At 41.0% G+C, this 16629-nt stretch overlaps 1 protein-coding gene across 1 annotated transcript in view; it reads right to left on the bottom strand.

Annotated features, from left to right (window-relative positions):
* The window catches only part of grin2aa (glutamate receptor, ionotropic, N-methyl D-aspartate 2A, a), a 167751-nt gene extending 157495 nt beyond the window's left edge, over window positions 1-10256 (bottom strand). Inside the window, exon 1 of the mRNA XM_039610722.1 lies at window positions 10211-10256. The gene's annotated coding sequence lies outside the window, so the exon portion shown is untranslated. The remainder of the gene's footprint in view (window positions 1-10210) is intronic.
* Window positions 10257-16629: the final 6373 nt, after the last annotated feature.

Genomic DNA, 16629 nt, shown 5'->3' with positions numbered 1-16629 from the left:
AGTTTTGCAGGTATTGCTCCATAGTGGTTTCACAGTGAAAGTCTGGGTGCTAAGATAGTCTACCCTGCTGGAATCAAGCTAAGATGAACTTTCATTTGTTGCAGTATAAGACACTTATAACACATATTTGCTGTCAAAGCAGTTTTTAATGAGGGGAAAGCTGTTTCTTTGCACCAGACTCTAACCATGTTCTCGTTTTAATATTTTACAATGCTACAGCTTATTTATTGGCTTTTTAACCTCAGTAAATAACATGGTTGCTAACCCCAGCTAACTCTGGTTTTCCTGATCTTCCTTAAGTCCACCACTGAGCATATCAAAAAGCCTTCTCTATTGTTTCTCTTCCTGCCCCCACTCCATACTTGTCACACTGTGCCCAATTATACAAAGAATAATTGAGAAATAGCTAAATACTAAAATAATTCTGCTTTGTTTTCCCTTTTGTTCCCCCTGCACACTTATTCCTATTATTTTCCAACTAATTTCATTCATTCCACAGATTCTCTATCCCTCTGTCCTTTTCTATTTCAAGAGTTTCATTCTAAAATGAGATTCTGCCATTTGAAAAAAACAGACACCAGGAGAAGGAAACCGTATGAATACCAATGTGCTGCTGAACTTATAGGTCTACTTTCCTTTGCATACGAGCTAAGCATGTGAAGGAAGATTGGATACTATTTTTTCCAAAAATAAGACTGTAGTAAAGCTATTTTTCTTTCACCAGCTAATGGATTTCACCTTCTGTCATCTATCACCTGTATCAAAAAGAAGCCTCTGCTGAACACACAGAGTTTTAAATTCTCATCTAACTTTCTTTTTTTTTTTAAATAATTATAAGAACTAATAATTAGCATGAGTATGTAAGGAGATGAGGTAAAAATCTGCTACCTTAAGAGACCAAGGGCCAACCTTCCAAGTTGGAAACTGAAGCCAACAAAGAAATACCCAAACTGTATTTCCTCTAGTGACCACTTCAAGTTGGCTTCAGAAGTGAATTGTTCTCCACAGATGCACAGATGTTTAAATGCCAAACTTTATAGCATTAAAAAGCATGTTTACAGCCTGGTACAGTTAACCATTTTGGTCCCCATTGTCAGTGTACCAAAGCAGTGGTGTAGTGGTTAGCACTGCCGCCGTATAGTAAAGTGCTTTGGATTTGAAAATCCAGCCTGGGTCCTTTCTGCATGACACACTGAATGTACCTCATGACATCTGGGAAAGGCTCCAGCCTCACAACCCTAAATTAGTCATAACAACTCCAGGGGGGTTCATTTATTGTTATTATTTGCAGGAGTTAGGGGCACGACCGCTTTGCTCAACAGGTGTCTCAGCACAGGCACCTGAAGCCTGACTTTGAATAATCAGAGTCACTGAACAGGACCTCTGCGCTGTGTCTCTGCTGTTGATTCCCTTTTGAGTGTTTTTCTTGGAAATATCTGTGCTACATTAGCATTAGCATTATCTGATAGCTTAGCATCCCACCCTGTTGTCTACATATGGTCACTTCAGGCTCCAACAAAACAAGCTGATCCTTTAAATTGCAGAGGCTGAAACTGTCACGGTGGTCATACATAAGGTCTACATTGTTTTTAAAAAATGCTCATTAAAATGCTGCTAAGCCCAGTTCACCACAACCTGTAGAAGTATAGTGTTTGCAAATTAGCTGACAAGATTTCAGGTTACACTGCCAAATCAGTTCTCTCTCGATGGAGACTAACAGTTGTATAATATCTTTAATGATTCTGGGGGCTGCTCTAATACCTGCCAAATAACCATAACAATGTAATCAGGGCCGATTTTTGTTTGAGCTGAGGTGCGACAAATTTCTGACAAGCTTGCTGACATAATGCGCCTTTTGTTAGGCACAGTTCCTCAAACTTTGCTACACAATTCCCCATATTCCCCTCACATTCCTCTCCTTTGTCACCTCATTCCTATGTCCGTTTTTTTTTTCCAGCCATTCTCTCATCCAGTCTCTCTCAGGCCCCAGCCATCTGCTCTGTGTGCCCTGACATGTGCATGAGTGCCCGTGAGAAGCCCAGTGGAAGTAATCGTCTGTTACCACTCAGGCTTCACCGTGTTGTCTGCCCACTGCACATACCTCTTTAGCTCCCTGCAAACCCACTGAGTGTATGGGCACAAGAGAGGGAGAGAGAGACAAAGGAAGACGTGAGATTGCTTGTGCTCTCTCTTATAATGGATGTGAACACAATTGTGCGCTCTCTCTGCTTCTTTGTTCTCCATCCATGCACCTGATGCCCCAATATACACCTAGCCGCCCCCCGTCCCCCTCACTATACCGGAATTCACATTATAGTTTGACACCTCACTCATTTATTTTCGGCTCTTTTAGTGCTAATTGCATCAGTCACTTTCTGCTTCCTGCTCTGGAGCCTGTAGTAATCCCATGTTAGAGCAGCTTCTCTCTTTCTCAATTGCAATTTCAACATGCTGTGATCGGCATGACAGGTAAAACATCTGCAGAAGAACGTTGTTTAGATCCATGAGTAGGTTCACGTGTTACTTGATCTTGCCTTGTGGCATCACAAAGAGATCCAGATCTCGTGGTGTTCCTGGTTTCGCCCAATAAGTAAGCAATCTTTTCTCCTAAACCATCCCCGAAGGCCAGAGTCAGAGGTGATTTCAGGTGTTATTCACCCGTGAAAAGCACCGATGAATCCGAAGCACACGGACACTGCTGTGCGGGAGAAATCTGCTCTGTGCTCGACTTTAAAGTTGTCAGAGGGTATCCTCTAACCGAATCACTCTCTTGCTGTCTTCTGCTAATTCTGTCTTCATCTATATGTAAATAAAGGGCCATTAAAAATCAATCACAGCTATCTCCCCGTCTCTCTCCCTCAAACACATGGAGAAGATCTCGCTCTCCCACTCTTTTATCTTCTCACACTCCCCATTTTCTCCTGACTCCCTTCTCCCCTGTCTCTGCTGTTGCTCCTGTTTGGCATGCAACAATACTTTGAAGCTGTTTGGGCGCACACATGCAAGCAAACGTTCACGTTTTTTACTCCTGCACGAGAGGGGAAAACCCTTCAACTGTGCACTGTAAGGCCTGACTCTACCTGGATGGAAGTAGTGGGTTTTAATACATTTGATCCTTTTGATGTCATGAAAAAAAACTGGGTTGCCCTTCCATGGGCAGCAGCCTCTGGATGCAGGGAGAGAGAGGGAAAGAGAGAGAGAGCTGCGCTTTAACAACGTGACTGAGGGAGCAGGAGGAAGAGAGAGAATGTGTGTGTGTGTGTGTGTGTGTGTGTGTGTTGGGGCTGGGAAGGGGTAGATATAAATTCATTTGGATCTCCCCGTTAGGTTCAGTGAAGCCAATACAATACAAGTGCGACCCCTACTGGTGAAAGCGACAGTGGGCCTGAATCCCCCACTCTTGGCTGAGACGCTCCTCACACAGTGAAAGAGCTTTCTTTTCTCTCCTTTTTTTAGCTCGTTCTCACTTCGTGTCACGGTTTAAGGGTGGAACAGGCACGATGTGCATCTCCCTTCTTTAAATTTCAACTTTAAAAAGAAATTAACTACAGGCCTCCTTGATGTATGATGATTGTTCATCCTGATGCGGGATGAGAGAAGCTGGAAGTTGTGCCAAACATTGGGGTGACTAAAAGAAAAAAAAAAATACGTGTTGTCCAACCTCTGAATAAAAGAATACTCATCGCTCGATCATCCATCTTTGTTTCTATCGGCTAAAACACGCTCGGTTTCTTGTGTGGTGGTTGTACTTTGAGAAACTGGAGGAGTGCACGAGCACCCAAAGATCAGCCGAAGAACCTGTTTTTTCTCTTTTTTTCCTCATAGCCGAGCTGACAGATTATGGCTCTAGGTGTGCCAATGAATTTAAGTTAAGGGAATAAACTGGTGTTTCTGTGTGTGCTGTACGCGCTGTGAAGCCGCCTGCGCTCCGCTCACTGCGCCAGTGTAAATTAATAGGAAATTATAGCGCTTGACGCGAGAGGCTGGACTGCAGAGTTTGCTTTTTTGTTTGCGTACCGACTCCCTTTAATCGTCTTCATCCACGTTGATCTTGTTTTATTATTATTCTAATTATTATTTAGAGCGCCGTGCCCCTGCGGTGTGGTGCCGCACTTTTTGGATGAGGGACGCTTGTAGGTAAAACAAAAAGGCGCCAGTGGCACTCGCCGATCAAGGAAGATGGGGTGGGTGGGGGGTTATGATCATCAAAACCCATTTTCGGAGAGCAATAAGAGATACGGCAAAGTACTTACAGCATCTCCCTTCCACAGAGCTCCAAAACAGTGGTGTGAGATGGCATTGCAACAGTCCCCTCTATCCTCCGAGAAACCATGCAGCCACTGATGGTCTCACAAACACTGCACAACAGGAGAGAGAGGGGGGTGAACAAAAAATCAACGACTCTCTCGCAATGAATTATTCCAGCGTGTCCAACAAAAAAAAGAAAAGAAAAAGAAAGAAAAATAAATGAATGAAATCCCCCGTTTTAGCACTTCACAAGCGCGCCGCTCCGAGTAAAAAACATTGTAATCCAATCTTCATTGTGTGTGCGCCTGTGCTGCTGATTCTCCACTGCAATCTCCGCTGGCCCCGCGCATTGTGGGGGGGCTCAACCTGCCTCGGTGCGATTAGAGCTCCCCGTATCCCGTTATTCCTGTCCCGGGAGGAGAGGAGCGCATAGGGGGAAGATGCAGACGCCGGACGCGCACATAGACGCACATGCACATTGACCAGTACAGCAGAGGCTCCGGCAGCCTGCGAGCCGTGCATGGGACCCTCTCCCAACGTTTCTTGTCGTTCACGCGTACGCGCGCGCGAGCATGTGTGTGTGTGTGTGAGAGAGAGAGAGAGAGAGAGAGAGAGAGAGCGTGCTGGATGTGCTGGCGTTTAGTCAGCGTGTGTGCCTGCGCGCTTCTGCAGAGGCAGGGGCAGCTGGATAGATGGACGGACTGGCGGTCCGTCGGTCTGTCGCTCTCCCTCTCTCCCCTGCTCTCTGCGCTAAAGCTCCATCAGGCAGCGGCTCAGTCCCAAAAAAAAACCAAAAAAACACACACACACACACACAGTTGGGCTATATCACAAATGAGCGAGAGAGCAAATTTTACCCTCCACTCCCGAAACGTTACACCATTTCAATTCTTATTTTTGTCAAGACTAATCTTCTTTTTGACAGCAGCGGCCCCCTCCATTCATTTTTTTTCCCAACGCAATCAGTCCTTCTGGAAAACTACACTAGAGCACACCATAGGTCCTACAGTGCAAAAGAAACATATAATGTTAATATTACAATAAACTACATGGAGTGGATTTTTCGCTTTGCTTGCTTTTTAGTGCAGACATCTGAAAAACAAAAGACTTGGCCGGAAATCTTCGCTGGTGATCTTTTACTGAACATGAATTGTTTTTGCACTAACTAACCTACCCAGGATGCGTTGGTTCTTCTTAATGTTCTCATTGGCTCATTGCTCAGGTTAGAGCCCATCTGCTGGTTTCTTGTAGTGCTGTGCCATATACAAATTTTGGCATCCATCCAATACCAACTAAATAGAGTCCCAGTGTTATAGATACAAATATTGATTGTATTGATACTTTTAACCTATAAAGGCAACTTATGTAGGGAAGAGCAGTGTGTTATGAGTTTCAAAATTCTGAACACATTTTAATAACCACTAAATCGCTGTGATATTTAGTTTCCATAATACTTAGTTAATACAATAAAATACACCTTTCAGCTTTTCATATTTTTTTGAAACTGGGTGTTTTGGAGACCTGCAACGTAAATGTGCCTGTCTTTAAAGCACTGTGGGCCAGCTTCTGTTGTTTAAATGCACTATAAATAAATAAATAAATAAAATAAATGTGACAGTCAACACAAAAGGGTTATCCTCTAAGATCTACATATTGAACTTAGAAACAAGGATAGAAACAAAGTATCGACCCTATCACGCTACTATCGATCCGATACCAATACAAGTATTCATAGTGATACTATCGATATTTGGACTGATCTGCGTTTAACAAAGTCACTGATCAGTTCTCTCATTTCAAACCTTAAACCAAACTGAGCATTGTTAAAATACCACAGTCTAGCTGCGTATCGTTGTTGACCATGTCAGTCCTTTGGTGACCACAGGGTAGGGGAGACTGGAGATACAACTGACCCCCTAACGTGGGTCAGTTGTAACACTTCCAATTTCTCCAATCAGGGCTAAGTTTCAAATGATGTGACTCATCCTGTGCATGCCCAATTCAGTTCTGCTATCACATGTGAAAAATCAGCACATTTTGTCAAACACAGACAATTTAACATGAAAAAAAGTAATTTGTATGCCAAAAAAAAAGTTTTCTACTTTATTTCAATTTGTAATAGCATTATCTGCTTTGCAGTTAAACTCATCAAACTTAAATTATGTTATTTGTATGTCTATGGGGATATATTCTGTGTAGGTCTTTAGTGCTAATGTTTTAGCCGTTGGCTGTATTGTTAGCTAGTTCATGGCTATAGGAGTCTGGGTCAGTTGTAACAGCAACAGTCTCGGTTAGTTGTAACAATAATGCAGATGTTACACCTACCACACCATTACTTTAACTTATATTAAACAAGTTGGGGCAATGACATCAGCAGAGAGAGGTTCACTGCTCACCTTTGTATATGCGGTTAATGCCATTGGCAACACAATTCCTCCACTGTTTGTTCCCACACATACATTATGCAGACCACTGTGTCAGAGATGGACCAGTAGGAAGTATTGGTAGTGGAAATAAATCAGGATGGGTGCAAGAAACAGATTTCCTCATCTTTCTGAAGCACTTTGCAAACCACACCAAGGTAAGCCATGATAAAAAGTAATGGAATTGTGATGATGGTGCACAACTACATTTTTTCAGCTTCATTGTTATGTTCAAAAGTTGGTGCAAGAGTTGTAGGTTATAATGCCCACTGAGCCAATGAGGCCAAACTCAAGGAAGACCAACCAAAATTAATGAAATATTCAGTTGCAGAAAATTTCATTTGTCTTTTTTGGGGGGTTGGAATATGTTCAAAAGCTAGATTTCTGCATTCTGTCACACACACATAGCTACATTAATGTCTCTAAGTGCATTCATGTGTTGAATAAACAAAGATTACATGTTAATGTTTTGTCAGTACCCTTATTTCATTGTGTTACATTTCACCCCAGGATATGTTACAACTAACCCAGACTATGGGGTTAATTGTAACATTTCACTCTTTGTGTTTGAGACCATACCATGCAATGGGTAATTGTGCTGCAGAGAAAATAGCTGCACTATTTAATAGCCGAGACATGTAAATACTTTGCATTACATTTTGAATCCACTACCTTAAAAGAGCTCCAAGTTACAGACAGAAATGTCAAAAATGTTACAACTATCCCCGGTCTCCCCTACCTATTTTCTGATCGTTCCTTGCAGCAGGATAAAACACCACGTCACAGAGCTCAAACCTTTTCAAACTAGGTTTACGGTCACCAGATTTCAATCCAGTAGAGCACAGAAGATTCTCCCCATGGATGAGCAGCAAACAAATCTGCAGCGACTGTGTGATGCTGTCATGCCAAATATCGACCAAATTCACTGAGAAATGTTTCCAGCACCTTGTTGAATATGTGCCATGAAGAATTAATGCAGTTCTGAAGGCAAAAGGTTGTCCAATGTGGTACTTGCAAGGTGTGCTTAATAAAGTCTTTGAAGAGTGTAGTGAGATTATCAGCACTTAATTATAGCTATAATCATATTACAACTAGGTTTATAGCACCAGTAAGATACCAATAAATGAAAGCAACTGGGAGTACTTAGGGGCAACAGATAAAAATATGCAGGAACAACCAGTGATGACCGCTTATTAAAATATACAAAGTCAATGATATCAGCAACAAACACAAGACGTTGAGCATAATTTGGATTTCCTGAGTCTGTCAAACGGACCTTGTGATTATACTTTTGTAAAAAAAAAAAAAAAAATCTTCTAAGCTCAAAATACTGAAGCAATGATGTATCTCACGTTGGTAAAAAGAGAAGCAAGTGGGAGGCACGCAAAGTCTAAAGCAAACAACTTCACAGTGAGTGGAAAACATGCTCAAAGCTCGGATAAAAACACAGGTTGGTTCAGGATAAAACCCCTGTTGAGCATACATTATTAAAGCAGTTTTTCTTCTCTCCAGTCGCGTCCCAGAGACTTGGAGAATCAGTGCTAAGGTACATTTAAGCTGTTGGCAGCACGTTATAGTTTTTCCACCCATCTGTATATTCCCTCGCTGCAGGAATAAAAATAACACCAATTTTTGTAGCGTGACCTCCTATTTATTATCGACGATACCGAATCTTTGAAGTGTACCAGTCTATACACTCGTCTCTGCCTCATCAGATAATCAACTTTATCCTCTTTCAGAATTGATTTGACACATAAATGGAGCTCCAATAGCCTACATCTGACAAGTGACCTGGTTGTAATTTACAGTTATTTGCTGAGGGCGATACACAATGTAGACTTTGTCACTCCGATGGACAGTAGAATATATAAGAACACATGGACAACCATGTTTTGGTTTTTTTAAAGGCTTTTTATAACCGCACACTGATTAAGTTTGAGGCTTTTTTTTTTGTATTTTATAACGACCTGACAAAGTCTTGGTTAAAAAGTTTAAAATGTCACCTAGTACTTTTTATTCTGTTTAGTTTAATTAAATTGGAAATTTAATTCACTTTCAATATTTTCTTTTTTAACAGAGTAAGGGATCTTCAACATAGCATTTCGGAAAAAAAAAATAGTAGTTATCTTTAGAAAGTAATTATTTCAGGAAGGAATTATTTTGACCTAGGTCAATATTATTACCCCCCTGAAAAATTGACCTTTATATTGAGCCATAGCACAAACCACTGCTGTGAAATGATGGGTTTTGCCTTTGTAATGCTCAGTGCTTGTAAAATCAAGTTAAAACTGTGGGTTATGTTTCAATTTACGCACAGTATAAAAACTTCAGCAAGGGTTTCAGCTGTCGCTCGAGAAAGCATCATGCCAAAAACAAAAGAACCAGTTTAGACTTGTTGATGCTCACAGAGCAGTAGATGGATATACAAAGCTATCACAGTGCCGAAAACTAGAGTGAGAAGTATCATGAAGAAATTCAAAGAGAGCCACGCAACACCGAACATGCCCGGCAGAGGTAAGAAGCAAAAAATTTCAAAGACTGTGGAAAGAAAACTATCAAAAGCTGAGTCTTTTAACCCAAGAACCCAGTTGTTCTAACCCAAGAACAACTGCTGAGACATTAATTCCTGACTTAGCCAAGTCAGAAATTTTGGTCTTAAAGAAGACAGTCAGTAGAACCATTCACAGGAATGGACTGTAAGGTTGTGGACCAAGAAAAACTCCACTTCTGCAAAAGAGACGGCTTAAAGCCAAACTGAAGTATGCTAAGAACAACTTGGAGAAAGATTATGCATGTTGGAAGCACATGCTTTGGTCAGATGAGACAAAACTAGAACTTTTTGCCCACAGAGATGCTGCTTATGTTTGGAGAAAGAACAACTCAAAAAACAGTGAAACACAGTGGTTGGCATATTATGCTGTGGGGATGCTTCAGTGCATCTGGAACTGGGAAGTTCGTCAGGAATCATGATCAACACGATGATGACCCAAAACACACTTCTACCTCCAGAAGCCTACATGTGAATGTTATTGACTGCCATGATGGAATCTTATTAAAATCTGTGGGGTGAACTGAAGGTCCGTGCCAGACGAGCATCAAATCAGGAGGCGCTTGAGAGATTCATCAAAGAAGAAGGAGCTGGGATCACTCAGGAGACGAGTTTAAGACTTGTTGAAAACTACAACAAATGACTGCAAAAAACATACACAACTTACTATTAGACTAAAATAACAATTTTGACTCTAGTACATTAATTTTTGTTTAGGTGTGCAAAGTAAAATAATGTAATTGTCTAAAATAAAACCAGGATGTTTGGATTGGCTGTGTTTAAAAAAACTGCTTGCTCTGGTTAGATCTTCAGAAAAAGAACAGCTTCTACATAAAGTTATAAAATCACAAGTTAGATTTTGATCTACAAATAAAAGAGCAGGAACATTACAAAAAACTAGAGTGTGTACAGGTTATAACAAAAGAAGCCCTGAAAACTCAGTTAAGCTCCTCATAGGTGGAATCGGACATGCTGATGTTTTACGCCTTACGTGAAGCAGCTTTACCAGTTTGACTGTGTAACACTCTGCTGCAAGCTGCTCCTGTGCCAGTCAGTAACCATGGTCCACTGAAGCCAGAAGCACAATGTCAGATGGCACCCCGATGCCTTCACGTTGGATCACATCCAGACAGTCTGGCTGCACCTTCTTGTACTTGAATATGACGGTCAGGAATCAGAGGCAGGAACATCCTGATTGGAGTCCAGAAGTAAGGTTAGCTAAATGCCAAAAATGCTAATTTAGCTTTCATAATTTCCGCAGCAGATCCCTCAGGACTGCACGCGCAATATTGTAACAAGCTTTTGGAGAAAATTCACAAAACAGAGGACTGACAAATTTCCATGCATCCATTATTTATCAAAATGACGCTCTATCTTAGAAACCTAGCTCAAAGGTTGGTTTTTTTGTAAAGGTCCCTTTACCTTTGGTTGCAGAAAGTGTTGCATATACACATATTCTGTTGTTTAAATAGCTTCTCTGAGGCTCGTTATCCTCACACCTTTCTGTCGGACTGGGAATTTTAGAAGTTGTTTAATAATTTCTGTGACATGCAGAAAGCAGCAATCTGGCATTGACCACCTCATTCACGCCTGGATGCTACATGCTATTAACATAATGTTTGATTTTTAAACTATCCTTTACTTTTTAGTGCTAATGATCAAAAATCATCAACTGAGAAGGTTTAGCGTGTACTTTTAGTGGCAAATGAACAATGTTGGATGATCAGGAAGTGTACTGTGTGTGGGACTGAAGGTGTCTGACTGTGACTGTGTTTGAGTGTCTATGTGTGCGATGGCTTGGGGATACCAGTGGTGGCAGACATGCTGCGCTGCCATGTGTGTGGGAGGGTGTCTGTGTGTCTGTGTGACACGCTGAGGGAGGGAGAGGAGGGGTGTTACCAGGTCACCAAACAGCTGTCTGGGAGACAGAATGGCCTCAAGGGGTGTACAACACACACGTGCACGCGCGCACACACAGACGGTAACGCAACCACAAATACGAGGCAACAGACGCTACAGGATCTCGCTCTCCGCATACACACAAACACACACACCACTGCAACATAACATACTGTATGGAGATCAATTAGTTTCCCTTATAGTTCTTGAGCTTTTTAGTGAGAATATAATTCAGTGCTTCCACTGGTTTTCTAGATGCAGCGGCCCGATAATAAAAATCAATTTCTCATTTCTCTGTATCTCCCGTTTTCTCTCTCTCTCACACACACACACACACACATCTATACAATTATAGCACACATATATTACACGAATGCACAGACACACAAATGTGAACACCCAAGGTGCACACGTGTTTGTCCTAAATGAAATGATTGTCGCTGCTGTACTTTCCTCACCTGTCGTGTTTTTGTTTACTTGATCGACTTTACCTGTTCCTTCCTACCACTAGTGCTGCGATACTGCAACTTTTGGTATTGATCTGATACCAAGTAAATACAGGGCCAGTATTGCAGATACCAAGGTCATAATCAGAATCAGTCCAATACCAGTGCTTTCAACTAATAAAGGCACTTGGATGGGTCACGAGTTAAGAGATTAAACATCATCAATTTGCCAAATCTGAACACAGTTTAATGACCACTAAATCACCATGAGTTTTGCTTTCCAGAATAAACAGTTAAGACAACAAAACGAACCTTCCAACTGTCTTGCATTTCGAGTTTTTTTGGAGCTCTGGAATATAAATGTGTCTCTAAAGCACTTTGAGTCAAATTCTGCTGTTTTAATGGGCCATATTAAGACTTGACAGTCCGCACAAAAAGGTTATTATATTATATTTAGACATTTTTTCATAATTTATGTTTGAGGTATGTATTTTTTCATTTCCAAAAATAGAAAAAAAGACAACCATTCCTCTGAATGTATGATTTAAATGTCTGAATATAGTTTATCCGTTATCAGTAACAGCTGTAATGACCAATAACACTTGAGTGTAATGCTGAAGAACCAACACAATGACTGAAACATTCATTTCACCACTTTATGAGCTACCTGATATCCTTTGCTTCTTTGAATGGTCTGTGACAGTGGGCATCAGGGGCTGTCCGAGGGATTTACTCCTTCATTTGGCTGCTCCTACCGAGATAAAGCTCTCTTTTTCATCGTCATTGTAAAGTAGCTATATATGCCATAGTTATGTTACAACATAGCTATGGCATATATTTCCTTCTAAAGCATAAATCCATAAATCCATAAATCCATGTGTATGTGTGTGTGTGTGTGTGAGAGAGAGAGAGAGAGAGCAACAGAGGAAAAGCACTGTACACTAGTTTAGTATTTGGGAAGAGACCAAAAAGATTTGGGGCTACTGGGCTACATTATGACGATATGATATCTTTACCGCAGTGTTCATGAAGTCTTTATACTTCATGTAATTTGTTTAGAAAATCCCCTCTGCTCTTAAATCCTGTTAAACTCGGAAAGTGGCACTGCTAAATGTAGCACATATACAACCTGTCAGTGTTGCAAGAAATATTGTTCCTACCTTGGATAAATCCATCCATCCGTCCATCCATCCAGTCTCTTAACCACTTATCCAGCAGGGTCACAAGGGGGCGGGCGCCCATCCTAGCTGTCACTATGCAAGAGGCGGGGTACGTGCCGGACAGGTTGCCAGTCAATAACAGGACCAACATGGAATGACAGACAACCATGGGCACTCTCATCTCTGCGGCCAATGCCAATTTAGAATGACCAATTAAACTGTGAGAGGAAACGGGAGCAGACACAGAAAAGAGAAAAAAAGGAGCATGCACACAAGAAAATAATAGTGAGCAACACAAATGACCAGAACTGATAAGAAGTAAGAAAGACAGAAACAGAAAACTTTACCTTTTGATTGGAGCACAGAGTTTTTTCTGTTCTTTTTTTTAATCTAACAACAGATGCATGTTCATTATTCTCTCATTCCATTCATTTGATTCTCTTTGGAAAAACCTATTCCACTCATAAAGAAACAAAAACTCGTCTTATAAATAAATGATAGCACGACATTAAAATAAAAGAAATCAAAACAATGCAGATGGTCGACACGACTTTCACATTTTGAAACGTTAAATTAACCTAATGTCCTCCTGGAATGATATCCAGACTTTAGAAATGAACTTCTAAAAATTGAGTTTGAAAACTATAATTTGCAGCCACTTGGAGTTCATTTGAAATCTCATTGTCACGCACTTACTGGAGTGAAAATGTTATTCTTATTTTGTGTGGCATTCAGTAATACGAGGCATCAGGTATTCAGCGGCATCAGCCTACACCATTTCCTCAGCATTTCCTGACAAAGTATCTTTAAGCCTCATTAGCTACCAATGGGATAAGGCGATGAGATCAGAAATTATTCCACTTTCCTGAGCAGCATGACTTCATCCTTAATTGTTACCTTTCCACTGGTTGCATTGTGAAATACCACACATCTTGCCTCTTTTCTTTCGCCTCTCTTTGGCACCAAGGCCAAAGTTTTGTTGTATTTTTACCTCATTGCAATCGAATTTCTTGCCATTGGACCATTAAAGCATTACGCTACTATGAACTACAGTAGGTTTAGTTTATGTGTAGCTCTCAGCCTTATTAAGAAAAGATTCTAATATTAACAGCCTTTATGGAAATGCAGGAGAGGCCAGGTTTTCCTCATGCAATAATAATATTTATGCAGGATATGCAGATGAAAATTTAAAAACAGATACATTTATATAAAAAGAGAGATAAGCACAATGCTTACAGCATGGAGAGCCATGCATTAAGCTTATCTTTTCAGATGGGGTACTTATCCTATATAACTGTTATAACATTTGATGTTCCTTTCAGATAAAGGGTCTTTTACTCTCACCGACCTCTAGATGTCGTACAGACAAAATGATATCATCAGGCCAAAGCTGTCTTATCACTTAATACAGGAGGGGCTCTATGTATAATCAAATTTAGAAACTCTTAAAGTCTTACCAAACTAATCATACTAATCAACCATCAACTAATCATCAAGATTTCAAATAAACCTGAGATACTAATCTGATCATCTGGAAGAGTGGGGCCAGCTTCATTTCAGCTCAGTATGAGAGGTAAAAAGCTAAAAGTTAATTCGCTGCTGTCAGTAGACAGACGCTTCACAAGTGTTGATGCCCAGTTGCTTTATTTGTGATGACAGTTTTAGTTTTAAAGTTTTCACTGCTATGCTCTAGGCACTGAGGACTTTTTGTTATATGTAATGATGAACAAGCAACAACGGCCTTTTTGTGTTTCGGAGCAGTCCTGGGAGTAAAGAGAGGTCTTCCTCTCCTTAAGAAAACACAAACTTGGGGTTGTTGTCTCCCTCTGTGAAGCAAGACAACCAAGTGAGTGGGGCGCAAAGATACAGAGGGAGAGTCAGGCGAGGCAGGGATTTGCATATTCATAGAGCTGCATAAACTAAATGAGGCAAAGTTGTAGAAGTACATGTAAGCACTTTTAGGGCTTAACAGTGACCTATGAATCATTGAAGCATAAAAAAGCACCTAACTCAAGGGATGAACTAGTGTTGCATCTACATATAACAGACATCTTAGCAAAGAAGCTATTTTAAATTGCATCTCTAGGCACTTTGTTACTAGCAGCCTCTTACAGAAACACCTTATTTGTTTGAATTTATGTAGTTGAATCTATGAATTAAAAACAGTTTGACAGACATAAAATAGGATTTTTTCATTAACAGGTGAATTCCCAAAGAGCTGTTAGCTGAAAATGTGGCAAATCTTAGCATGATGTGCAGTGTGTGCTTAATAAATTTGAGGATACTGGACACACGGGGGACAAACGAAGAAGTGGCAGTCATAAAAAAGTATCTGTGGCTGTCAAGAATGTCATGGTACTGGGTCTGCCACCCAGTGTTTTTTAATGGTTTAGTTATATTAAGGAGCTCATTATACTAAGGAGCTCATCGTGGACTACAGGAGGAATGCTGACCCACATCCACCCATCCACATTAAGGGGACGGCTGTGGAGCGTGTGAGCAGCTTCAAGTTCCTGGGAGTCCACATCTCCGAGGATCTCATCTGGACGACCAACTGCTCCACGCTGGTCAAGAAGGCTCACCAGCGCCTCTTCTTCTTGAGAACTCTGAGGAAGAACCACCTGTCCTCAGACATCCTGGTGAACTTCTACCGCTGCACCATCGAGAGCATCCTGACCAACTGTATAACAGTCTGGTACGGGAACTGCTCTGCCTCGGACCGGAAGGCGTTGCAGAGGGTCGTGAAAACTGCCCAGCGCATCGCCGGAGCACCACTTCCTGCCATAAAGGACATCTACAGGAAGCGGTGTCTGAAAAGGGCTGGGAAAATCACCAAAGACCCCAGTCACCCATCACATGGACTCTTCACCCTCCTGCCCTCTGGGAGGCGCTACAGGAGCCTCCGGACTAAGACCACCAGGCACCGGAACAGCTTCTTCCCCACAGCTGTCAGACTCCTGAACTCTGCCTCCTGACATCTGACCCACGTTAAACTCATGGACTGAACATACACACACCCACAACCACCTACACACACACACACAATGGACAACCGTACCCTCAAACACACAATAATAACATGGACTGAACCACCACTCACAACCACTAGCACTTTATATAGCCTCTGTAGAAATTATCCACATATCTCACTTATCTTAACTGCACTACTGTATAGTTCTGTGTAAAAAATCATTCTGTACATACGATAATTTTTAATCCTACAACTGTTTATAACTTGCATAGTTCACATTTCTGTATAACTGTATATCTCATATTTCCGTATAGTTTTTTATTTCATATTCTGTATAGTTTTTCATATTTATATCCTGTTCATATCCTGTACTCACTACAGACTGTACATACTTATAGTTATAGAATATTCATAACATACTTCATACCGTGTACATTATAACATACCATAATAGACCCATTTCTGTAATATACTTACATATCTATATTATTGCTAATATATATTGTAATATATCTATATCATGGCTAAAGCACTTCTGGATGGATGCAAACTGCATTTCGTTGCCCTGTACCTGTGCATGTGCAATGACAATAAAGTTGAATTCTATTCTATTCTATTCTTCAATTATTGTTATTCATGGGTTTTGGTTTGGCTTGTTATATATTTAGTCCTAGGATTTTGGTTTCTTTGTCGTGTCATGTCTCGTCTCCTTGTTCCCTCTGTCTCCCCAGTCAGTCAGGTCTCTATGTTCAGTGTCTAGTCTGTCTCTGTGCCTGTTGTGTGCTTCCTGTTTTATTTTGGTAATCCCTGTCCTGTGTGGAGTGTGTCTGGTTTTGCTTCCCCTTGTCTTGTTAGCTCTGATTTCTCCCAGCTGTGTTTCCCTCCTGTCTCCCATTCCCTGATTGCTCCAGTGTGTATTTAAGCCCTGTGGGTT

Source organism: Oreochromis aureus, linkage group 4 (assembly GCF_013358895.1).
Source record: "Oreochromis aureus strain Israel breed Guangdong linkage group 4, ZZ_aureus, whole genome shotgun sequence".
Taxonomy (NCBI): Eukaryota; Metazoa; Chordata; class Actinopteri; order Cichliformes; family Cichlidae; genus Oreochromis; species Oreochromis aureus.
The sequence above is the reverse complement of the archived record's forward strand: the minus strand, read 5'-3'. Positions and strand labels throughout refer to the sequence as shown.